At 37.8% G+C, this 9,266-nt stretch overlaps 1 long non-coding RNA gene across 1 annotated transcript; it reads right to left on the bottom strand.

The window, feature by feature from the left end:
• Nucleotides 1-251: 251 nt before the first annotated feature.
• LOC140700606 (uncharacterized) lies at nt 252-9,005 on the bottom strand. Its single transcript, XR_012079036.1, has 4 exons — nt 8,917-9,005; nt 4,396-4,772; nt 3,283-3,381; nt 252-468 (listed from the first exon to the last, which is right to left on the bottom strand). It is a non-coding gene; the product is annotated as an uncharacterized lncRNA (long non-coding RNA).
• Between the last annotated feature and the right edge of the window lie 261 nt (nt 9,006-9,266).

Genomic DNA, 9,266 nt, shown 5'->3' on the forward strand with positions numbered 1-9,266 from the left:
TTTCATATGAACTTAAAAGTGCTTTAAAAAATAAAGTACTTTTTAAAATATATAGAACACACATGCAGCACTATTCAAAACTCTAAAGAGATGAAAAGTGACATAAAATAAAATAGTTTTCAAGAGAAAGATGGAAAGTATCACATGACATGCAATGCATTTGAAGTCGTCTTTATTTTAAGTGCAAATGATATATCGTCCATTTACTATTTTAAACATATTTCAAAAATGTGATAGGTGACATACATTGCTGAAGGTCTTTTAAAAATTTACTATAAACACAGTGGGTTGCTGAGAGATTTCTTGGATTTGAGTTGAGGGGTCAATCAGCTTTAAAAGAGCAGAACCGTGGTGACGTATGCTCTCCATTTAGTGAGATTGTACCAGATGCCAGACCCTGGGTTAGCGCAGGGGCTGCACAAAGACTCCTATGATGTGCCTTCTGCTCCGACGTAGCTCATGGTCCAGCTGAGGAGAGGCAGTAAGATAATGAATATGGTACAAAGAGATACATTCTGTGGTAGTACACCAACAGCCTATGTTTTAGATACAAGAAGAGCTTCTATTTAAACCTCTTTTTCTCATGCAAGTATTGTTGGCTTATGTCTATGTTGGTATAAAGAATTGAAAATTATTATACTTCCCTATTATATCATTTAAATAAAAATGTTTCTTAGAATAGGTCTATATGTTCTCTAGAATGGACTTTGGATTTGGCGTTCCATTCGTGCTCTCCCAAACCCAATTTGATGATTAATAATTCTGTAAAATTGAATATTTATTTTTTCAATCTTTGATTATTATTTCATCCTTCTGCTCAAAACCCCCATTAGTTTCCCGTTGCTAATAATATGCCCAAGTCTTAGGCAGGCATTCAATCCTCTAAAATTCTGGTTCACTCTTCCTTTTTTCAAACGTATTTTTCACTCCTGTCTCTCCTGAGCCCCGTTATTTCATTAAAACAGAACTTTTCTTGTGTTCTGTCCATGCTCAGTTCTTTTCTTCCTATCTTCTGGCTTTTCCCTCTCTCTGGTATATATCACTTTATAAGCACATGCCCATGTGACTCCCACCCTTGGCTTGACCAATCGCAGTGCCCAGTTCTCTCTGCTGGGGGTGGCTGCTTCCACTAAAATCTCATGGCACTTGAATGGGGGTCCGATAGTTGGCGCTACAGCTCTCTGGGGCATGAACTTCACCTCCCGTGATAGACAACGAGATTCTTGAGAGAAGGGCCTGATTTATTGCTGCCTCTTCGTCACTGCCACGCATCCAACTGGGGCTCGTGCTGAATGAGAGAATGAATTAATTTCATTTCCCAACAGCACATCTTTGAAAGCACTGAATCATATATTGATTTTTATTGGGCTTTCAAATATAAAATCACATGGGCTATGAAGCTGACTGAAATATGAATTAAAATGCAAAATGAAATGAATAAAATGGGTGACATAAACCTATATGAATAGCAAAACAGGGCAGAAAATAACCTTTTTCATTTTGTCATAAGCACAGAAATGAGAGAGAGAGACCAGATGAGGACAGAGATTTAATATCACAGCATGTAGGAGAGAAAAAGAGCTACTCAGTGTCTCCTGACGTTCATCTCCTCTGTCCAGAGGAATTGCCCTCATGTGGGGAGACAGGAAGTTCAAGTGCATTAAAGTGCAGGTTGTGAGGCCATCTAATACAGTGAGAAAGGCACTAGAGTTTAATAAAGAGACACCCATTCATATCCAGCTCTCTCGTATCCTATCTGGAGAACTTGTACAATTCACCTGAACTCAGTAAATCAGTTTCCATGCATGAAATATGCATTTCAAATGAAGGATATTTCAAACATTCATGCAGAGGATTAATAAAGATAATATTGGCGAATGTCCCCAGTAAGTTATAAAACCCCAATGCCTCATTATTACTGAAGCAAGAGCTACATTCTAATTATTTATGGGTTGGAAATATTTTTTAACAGAATTCAAGATAAATCTGGATGATTCAGTCTAGAGAACTATTAATGTACAGCATGATGACTGCAGTTAATAATTCCGTATTGTATGCTAGAAAGTCACGGAGTAGATTTCAGATGTTCTCACCACACATACACAAAAATGAGAGCTATGTAAATTGATGGATATGTTCATTATCTTGACTTTAGACAGCATTTTACCATGTACATGCATACCAAAATATCCTGTTGTATCTTAAATACATATAGCTTTTATTTTTAAAAATGGAAGAAAGAACATTTCTAGTAGCTGGAATAGAGAGATTAAAAACAACAGCAACAATAACATAGATTAGAATAGTAACAATCGTAACAGTAACATACTAGCTGCAAATCTAGGCCACTTTCCACATAATAGCCATTTTTCTAAGGACTTTGTGTGTAGTGACTTGTATCTTTTTGTTTTCAGATGAATGTCTTTTTATACACATTTCAAAATTTTATATGTATTTCACATTTAAACGGGATTTTATTTTTTTCTCCAACAGAATGTTTGATTTGCAGACAAACAGCCCTTTAAGAAACATAGCACAAAGTGAAATCAGACATGTGAAACTTAACATCTCACAGATACGAAGATACTGACTTTACATTACATAGACGCAATTTAGTGGAAAATAAGAGATGAAAAGAGAGATCTGGCATCCAGAGGTTGAAAACTGTCATGTTATTTTGGGATTGCATTAATTTAAAATGAGAATAAAGTTGATATTGCAGCAAAAATAAATAAATTGGGGAAATAAAGGATACAGCTCTTTAAAACAAGAAGGGGGATATCAGAATATTTTGAGACTCTTTCTTGAATCAAAGTGTTTCATTCAGTTGCAGTCTATGATGGGTGGAGGGGTGGGGAGGAGGGCGTAGCCACACTGTTTTCCTGTCTTAACTCAACGTCAGCTAGGGTTTGCTGATGATTTTGCGTGTTGGGTCTGGATTACTGTTATTTCTACCGAACAGCTCTGACATCACAGTGCTGCTTCTGCCCCAGCCGAATGTCGCAGCTGTCTGTGCAAGGATTGTCTACACTGCATTTGGCTGTCTGTCCTTTCAATAACCCCGTTTATGCTGCATTTCTCTCATTCAAGCCCTTCTGTGAATACCATAGCCTTTCACCTTTTAAGAAAGACAAGAATAGTCTTTCTGTCATTGAACATCTGGTTAGTAAGCTGGAACTCTCTGTATGTAGCAGAAATGACAGGGATTGTAGGGGAAACCTCACAGAGTCAAAGCTTTGAAGCAGGGAGACACAATCCCAAGCTTAGTGTTACTTCACTGACCTTGAAAGAGTCATCCCCACAGTGTTCAATTTCAATTTTGTCATCGGCAGTATGGAAATAGGTGAGAGCAATCATGACTTGAGCAAGCTGTTGTGGGAACTGAACAAAGTAACATGTGAAAGGTCTTGTATTACACACTAAATCGTATTATTTACTGATGTGCAATTAGATGATTACAGACAAACATTATTTATTACATTGTAAAAATGCTTCGTGTTTTTTGGCTAAGTTTGGGGACAAAATTTTCAGAATCATCATATAGGGAATACTTTGGAATTCCTATAGATGATACAACGAACAAGGTCAAAGTGTCTTGTTCCCATTAACCAAAGAGAGTGAGTGCCATTGGGTCTCTAAGGAAGCAGATGAGAATTAATGGCTGCTTGCTTTCTGAGAGGGTCTAAGACGCTTCTGCCTACCTGACTCCAGGGCAAAACAGCTCATCTTTAGTCCTAACTGCTTTCCCCTGCTTTCTCTTAATCATTGGCTTCTGCATGATTTCCTAACGCTTGACTCATAGCAGGTTATTTGGGAAATGGCCTGCATGGTGCATCTCAGGCAGCTATGCTCGAGAGAGTATGCCTTGGATTTGGGTCCAGAAATCTCAGCTTTGAACTTTGGCTCTGACATCTCTAGTTTGTGATTTTGGCCAAGGGACCCCATCTCACCTAAGCTTGCTTTCCTTGTTTTGCAAAAATTAAAAATAAAAACCTCACCACAAAGGACTGAAATAATAATTAAGTGCAATAATTCAAGTAAAAGTGCAAAATAATTGCCCCAAAATACATATTCAAACAAGAGTTGTTCCCTTCAAAAGTTGCTCCCAGCCCTCAAAATTCTGTAGGACTTCTCATTTGGAATTGCATTCAGAGGACTGAAAAGCAAGCCAACAAGCAAAACTTATAGTTCTGGGTGAAGAGTTGTAGTAGTTACTTTGGAAATATTTCTGAAATCTTCAACACTAGCTTGTTGGTGAATACTGTCTTTACTCTGTTACTCCTGTGAAGACTGAATGCCAGGATGAAACGAGGTGACAAGCCCTGATATAGGTAATTTAAGGTCTGAGGCAGGTTATTGCTAGACGTTTGGAAATGGAATCAAAGCAAAAATTACCTTTCTTAATAACTCAGAGTGAGGGTTAGAGAATCCTAACCTTTGCGTTTGCATAGGGCTTGATCCCAAATTATAAAGATTCTATTTCAGTAATTCTGTGGGACTCCTTAATCTATACGTTCGGCAAGTTTTCCTGAATGAGGCTGATGCTGGCTGTCCAGGATCCATGGACCCAGTTTGAAGAAGAGATGCTTTATGGATTTGTTCATGTAAATAATAATCGTATTCCCATGACATCAAAATGGTGAACTGAGTCTATTCAAGTTGCATTAATGTTGTCTCCATAGGATGGTGGAATCAAAAATACGTGGAAATGGTGTAATCCACTGAGGCACCTGGGGATGCACATTTCATCATCTGGTACTATTTTTCAGGTGCTGAAAGAATAAAAGTAAAGTCTGACGATGAAACAGTTTTTAAAGTACAACCCAACCCTGGCATTTTATCCCAGCAGGTAAAACAAGGCACACAACACATTTCTAAATTCTTATACATTTATATCATTTCTTCCAAACTACTGAAATAAATTTAAAATAAAGAGCTAATACAGAAAAGCAAAACAAAAATTAAAGGATTTCAAAGTTTAAAGAAAAAGGTATATATGGTAGTAAAAAAAATCCATAGATTTTCTACATTAAATGTTTCCACACAATGCAAATTTTGTAAATATGTGAAATGATAAACTATAACCTTGGAAAACATGTATATGATAGATGAAAGATTGGGTGCAAATATAGCAAGATATATGAAGAACTCTCATGGGTAGATGGAAATTAGTATGAATTGCAGAAGAAAAAAATGGAGGAAATACGAAGAGAGACATTTTTAAAGAAATGCAAATGTCAATAAAGCATAAATAAAATATTCAGTCTCATTAATAACATTTGATCTTCTGAAAGGTGCTAAAGAATGTAACCAAAGCCGTGCCGGGATCTTCAGTCTTCCTCTTCTTTGCTACACTTAGCACGATTTGGAGGCTGAGAAGCAAACAAGCTTTCAAAAGTTGACGCCACCAGAGATAAGTCCTGAAGGATTGATACAAGTCAGCGAGATGAAGACAGACTTCCAGGAAAGAGCGAATGCGCTGCTGAATGAAAGTCCATGGAAGGAGCGTGCACATGCTTGCAGATCTGGGTTGCTGGAGTGTGACCCGCAGGTAGTGGCGCGGATCTGAAGCCAAGAGGTGAGCCAGGTGATTAGAGAGCCGGGAGTAGCATACTAAGGATTCAGATTTGTAGTGAAGTTGGGGACATTTTGGGAGTTCAGGATCTGCAGATACTAACTACTATATACAAAATAGATAAACAACAAGGTCCTACTGTACAGCACAGAGAACTATATTCAATACCTGGTAATACTGAAAAATTGTGCTCTACACTGGAATTTGACACAACATTGTGAAATGACTATAACTCAATTAAAAAAATGTTAAAAAAATACCTGCTAATAGCCTATAATGAAAAAGAACACGAAAAAGAATATGTGTATATATGTATATGTGTAACTGAATCATTATGCTGTACAGCAGAAACTAACATAACATTGTAAACTGACTATATGTCAATGACAAAAAAAAAAGGAAAGTGGAAACAAAACAGAACAGAACAAAAGCAAGGGCCTAGAAAGCTCAGGCTATCTATGAAAATTTCTTTCTTTACTTCTTTATTCCTGCATCCATTTGTGCAATAAAAGTTCATCAAACACTAACAGTGTGCCTTGGCATTTTCACAATTTTTGAGTCCAGTGGTGCCTTCATTCAATGTCCTTCCATGTTTGTTTGTTTGTCCCACCTCCCTCAGTTAAAGTCATCGTTGTTAAAATAGCTCTCACAACCCTACTCAAACTTATGTGAAAAGGAAATCAAATAAATTTGACTTAGGGGTAAACAGAAGATAAGAGGTTATTGGCCTATTTATTATTATTATTTTTATTTCAGTCTTAGAAGCTGAAGCATCATTATGGGATGAAAAGTATCGCTCTACTCACAAAGCCCCTCTTGGACCAAACAGCCCTCTCCGCCTGCTGCTTCAAGCCACTACTGTGGAGATTTATTATCCAGGAAGGACTGAGTAATCAACCCACTGCTAAGGGTAGCTGGAAATTTTGCTTATGACTGCAGAGCTGTCCTGGTAATCTGAAGTGGAAAATTCTATCTCGAGGAAGAAAGTAATACGGATGACTCCTGGGTTACCCCCATCTTAGAAGAGAATATTTGCATGTGGAGCTGAAGTTGCTGAGAACTAAGAAATGTAATCCCTGCCACTGGTAAGGGGCGCTGTGGGCCGAGCTGAACACGGAGACGTGGACAGCGCGGAGTCAGTTTCCCACGGAGGACGACGCTGGGAGACCTGGGTCGCTAAGAGAGCTAGGCTTTTGTGAGTGCAGTAGTGACACTCTGCAAAAACTGCAAGTAATCCAGTCACACAATGGTGCGTGTGGGTACATTAATGTCCTAAGACCGTTATAACGAGTTTCCACAATACGGGTGACTTAGCAGAAATTTATTCTCTCATAGTTCTGCAGGCTAGAAATCCAGCATGAGGGTGTCAGCAGGGCCTTAGCTCCAGTTGCGTTCCTGGCAATCTTTGAAGTTCCGTGGTTGGCAAGCTCGTCACTCCAATCTCTCCCCGCGGTCACATCGCATGGTGTTCTTCTGTGCCTCTGCCTCTGTGTCTCTTCTTTGCTTCGCGTAAGTACACCAGTTACAGCGGGTTAAGAGCACACCCTACTCCCGGATGGTCTTGGTTAACCTGGCTACATCAGTAGGGCCTTTTTCCAAATAAGGTCACATTCACGGGTACCCAGGGTAAGGACTTCAACAGATTTTGGGGAGAATATAATTCAGCTCACAACATCCAACATTACTCATTTTCTGGATGAAAGTCAATATGCTCTTCTTTTGACTTACGATTACTTCACGGGTTCATTGGTAATCCCTGGTGAAGGGGACTCCAGAGGGAGAGAGACTTCTATGCACAGCCAATACGGCAGGCAAGGGCTTAGGCCAGAGTTAATGCAATTTAGAGAGGGATAAACAATCGTACTTTTACACCATGTGTTATGAAGAAGTTACTGTGTTTACAAGAAGAGGCAAAATGAGGGCGTTATTCTCCACTGTTGTAAATGACAACCTATCTCCTGTTCACGTGCAGTACTGAACCCCTGACTTCTGGAGAGTAATGCAGTGGTGTGGCCATCAGGGCCACAACTCACTTGACTTATTCCTCAGAACCAGACAAAGGCTCAGAAGGCCTGGGTTCCAGTTTTTGTTCTGTCACTTGCTAGGGGAGTTGCCCCAGAGTAGTCACTTAATTTCCCTGTCTCAATTCCCTCAGCTAATCTCTAGGTCTAAAATCAGCTGTCCTGCCTGGCCATTGTGTTGCAGTGATGCTCAGTGGGGATAATCCGTGTTGACGTCCAAAGTAAAACTTAAAGCCCCAGGAGAATGCTTAGAAATTGTCCACATTTGGGGTGTTTTCTCCTACATCTTATTCCAAAAATAACTTGAGATCACCATAAATATTTGTTTCACCTAGCCATATGACTTGTGCTGAAATGTTATTGTCATTCCAGCTATATTATTATTAAGTCATTAAGCTCAAATGTTGTCCCTTATATCTTGGCCCAGGTTAATGGGGAAAACAGTCTGTACCACAATGATGATGATGACGATGATGATGGTGATGATGATAAAATTGATGTGAAACTCCAACCTATGTCCTTAAGTTCATCAGTATAATAATATAACTAGCTTTCCACACAGCTTACACATTTTAAAATGCAAATATCTAGTTATTTAAACATCGTCACAACTAACAAATCTCACCCCAGGGCCTGGAAAGGTATGAGGCTGCACTTTGTGTCCTAGAGGGCTCCTCCTGATAGCCAAGGTGATTGAGAAGGCACTGTCAGAGCTACCTTTTGTAACACTGTATCTGTGATTCTGAATCTCACACATTCAAATTCAAGTTTTAAAATTCTGAACTCCTAGGGGTTTTTCCTTCTATCTTCTAACTTCATTGCATATAGAATTCTTGCTCTTATCACATTTTAGTGCTTAATTTTCTTTTTAATTATGGATTATTATAGATAATTATTATGGATTATAGAATGGATATGTAATATGACAGTGCCATTTCAGAATCTTTCTAAATGATTCTTGTGACTTTTTAAAAATAATTTGACCAATGATATACTAAGTTAATGAATCCCTAATAGTAATCACATGTCTCTCCCTGGAATGTTCTACCAACCTAGGCTACGCAATTTTATTTTTAAAATGTACTACCAATTGCAATTTGTTAGTATTTTTTTTTCACTTTCTTCCATTTAAAGTCATAAATAAGGATGGAATGAAGTTTCCTTTTTTTATGCTGTCTTTGTTTGGCTACTGTGATTGAGCTAGTATCAAAAAATGTACTTGCAAGATTTTCTTCTTTTTATTTTAGTTTTTTGATATGATTCGAAATGATTTGTGTAGCATGTAAATAATTTGTTACTTGAATGTTTGAAAGCACTTACCTGTAAAACACTGCCTAAAGCAGACATATTTTGAAGTAATTTTTGACAGTCTTAAATTGTCTTCTTTTCGTTGATCTATTCAATTTTTCTACTTTCTTGAATCAATTTACATAATTAATATCTTGCTGAAAATTATGCATTTTTGTGAGATTTTCAAATTTATTAGCATAGATTTGAATCCACTTACACTTTAAATACCTTGTGTGTCTATTGTTATATTCGTTTTGTCTCTTCTAATGTTTGAGTACTCCTTCATTATTCTTGATTAAGTTTTCCATAATTATATTCTGGCTCAAGTCCATGTTTTTACCTTTTCTTTGTTTTAATTTTTTTAGTCCTTTTTTAGAACT

Source organism: Vicugna pacos, chromosome 2 (assembly GCF_048564905.1).
Source record: "Vicugna pacos chromosome 2, VicPac4, whole genome shotgun sequence".
NCBI lineage: Eukaryota > Metazoa > Chordata > Mammalia > Artiodactyla > Camelidae > Vicugna > Vicugna pacos.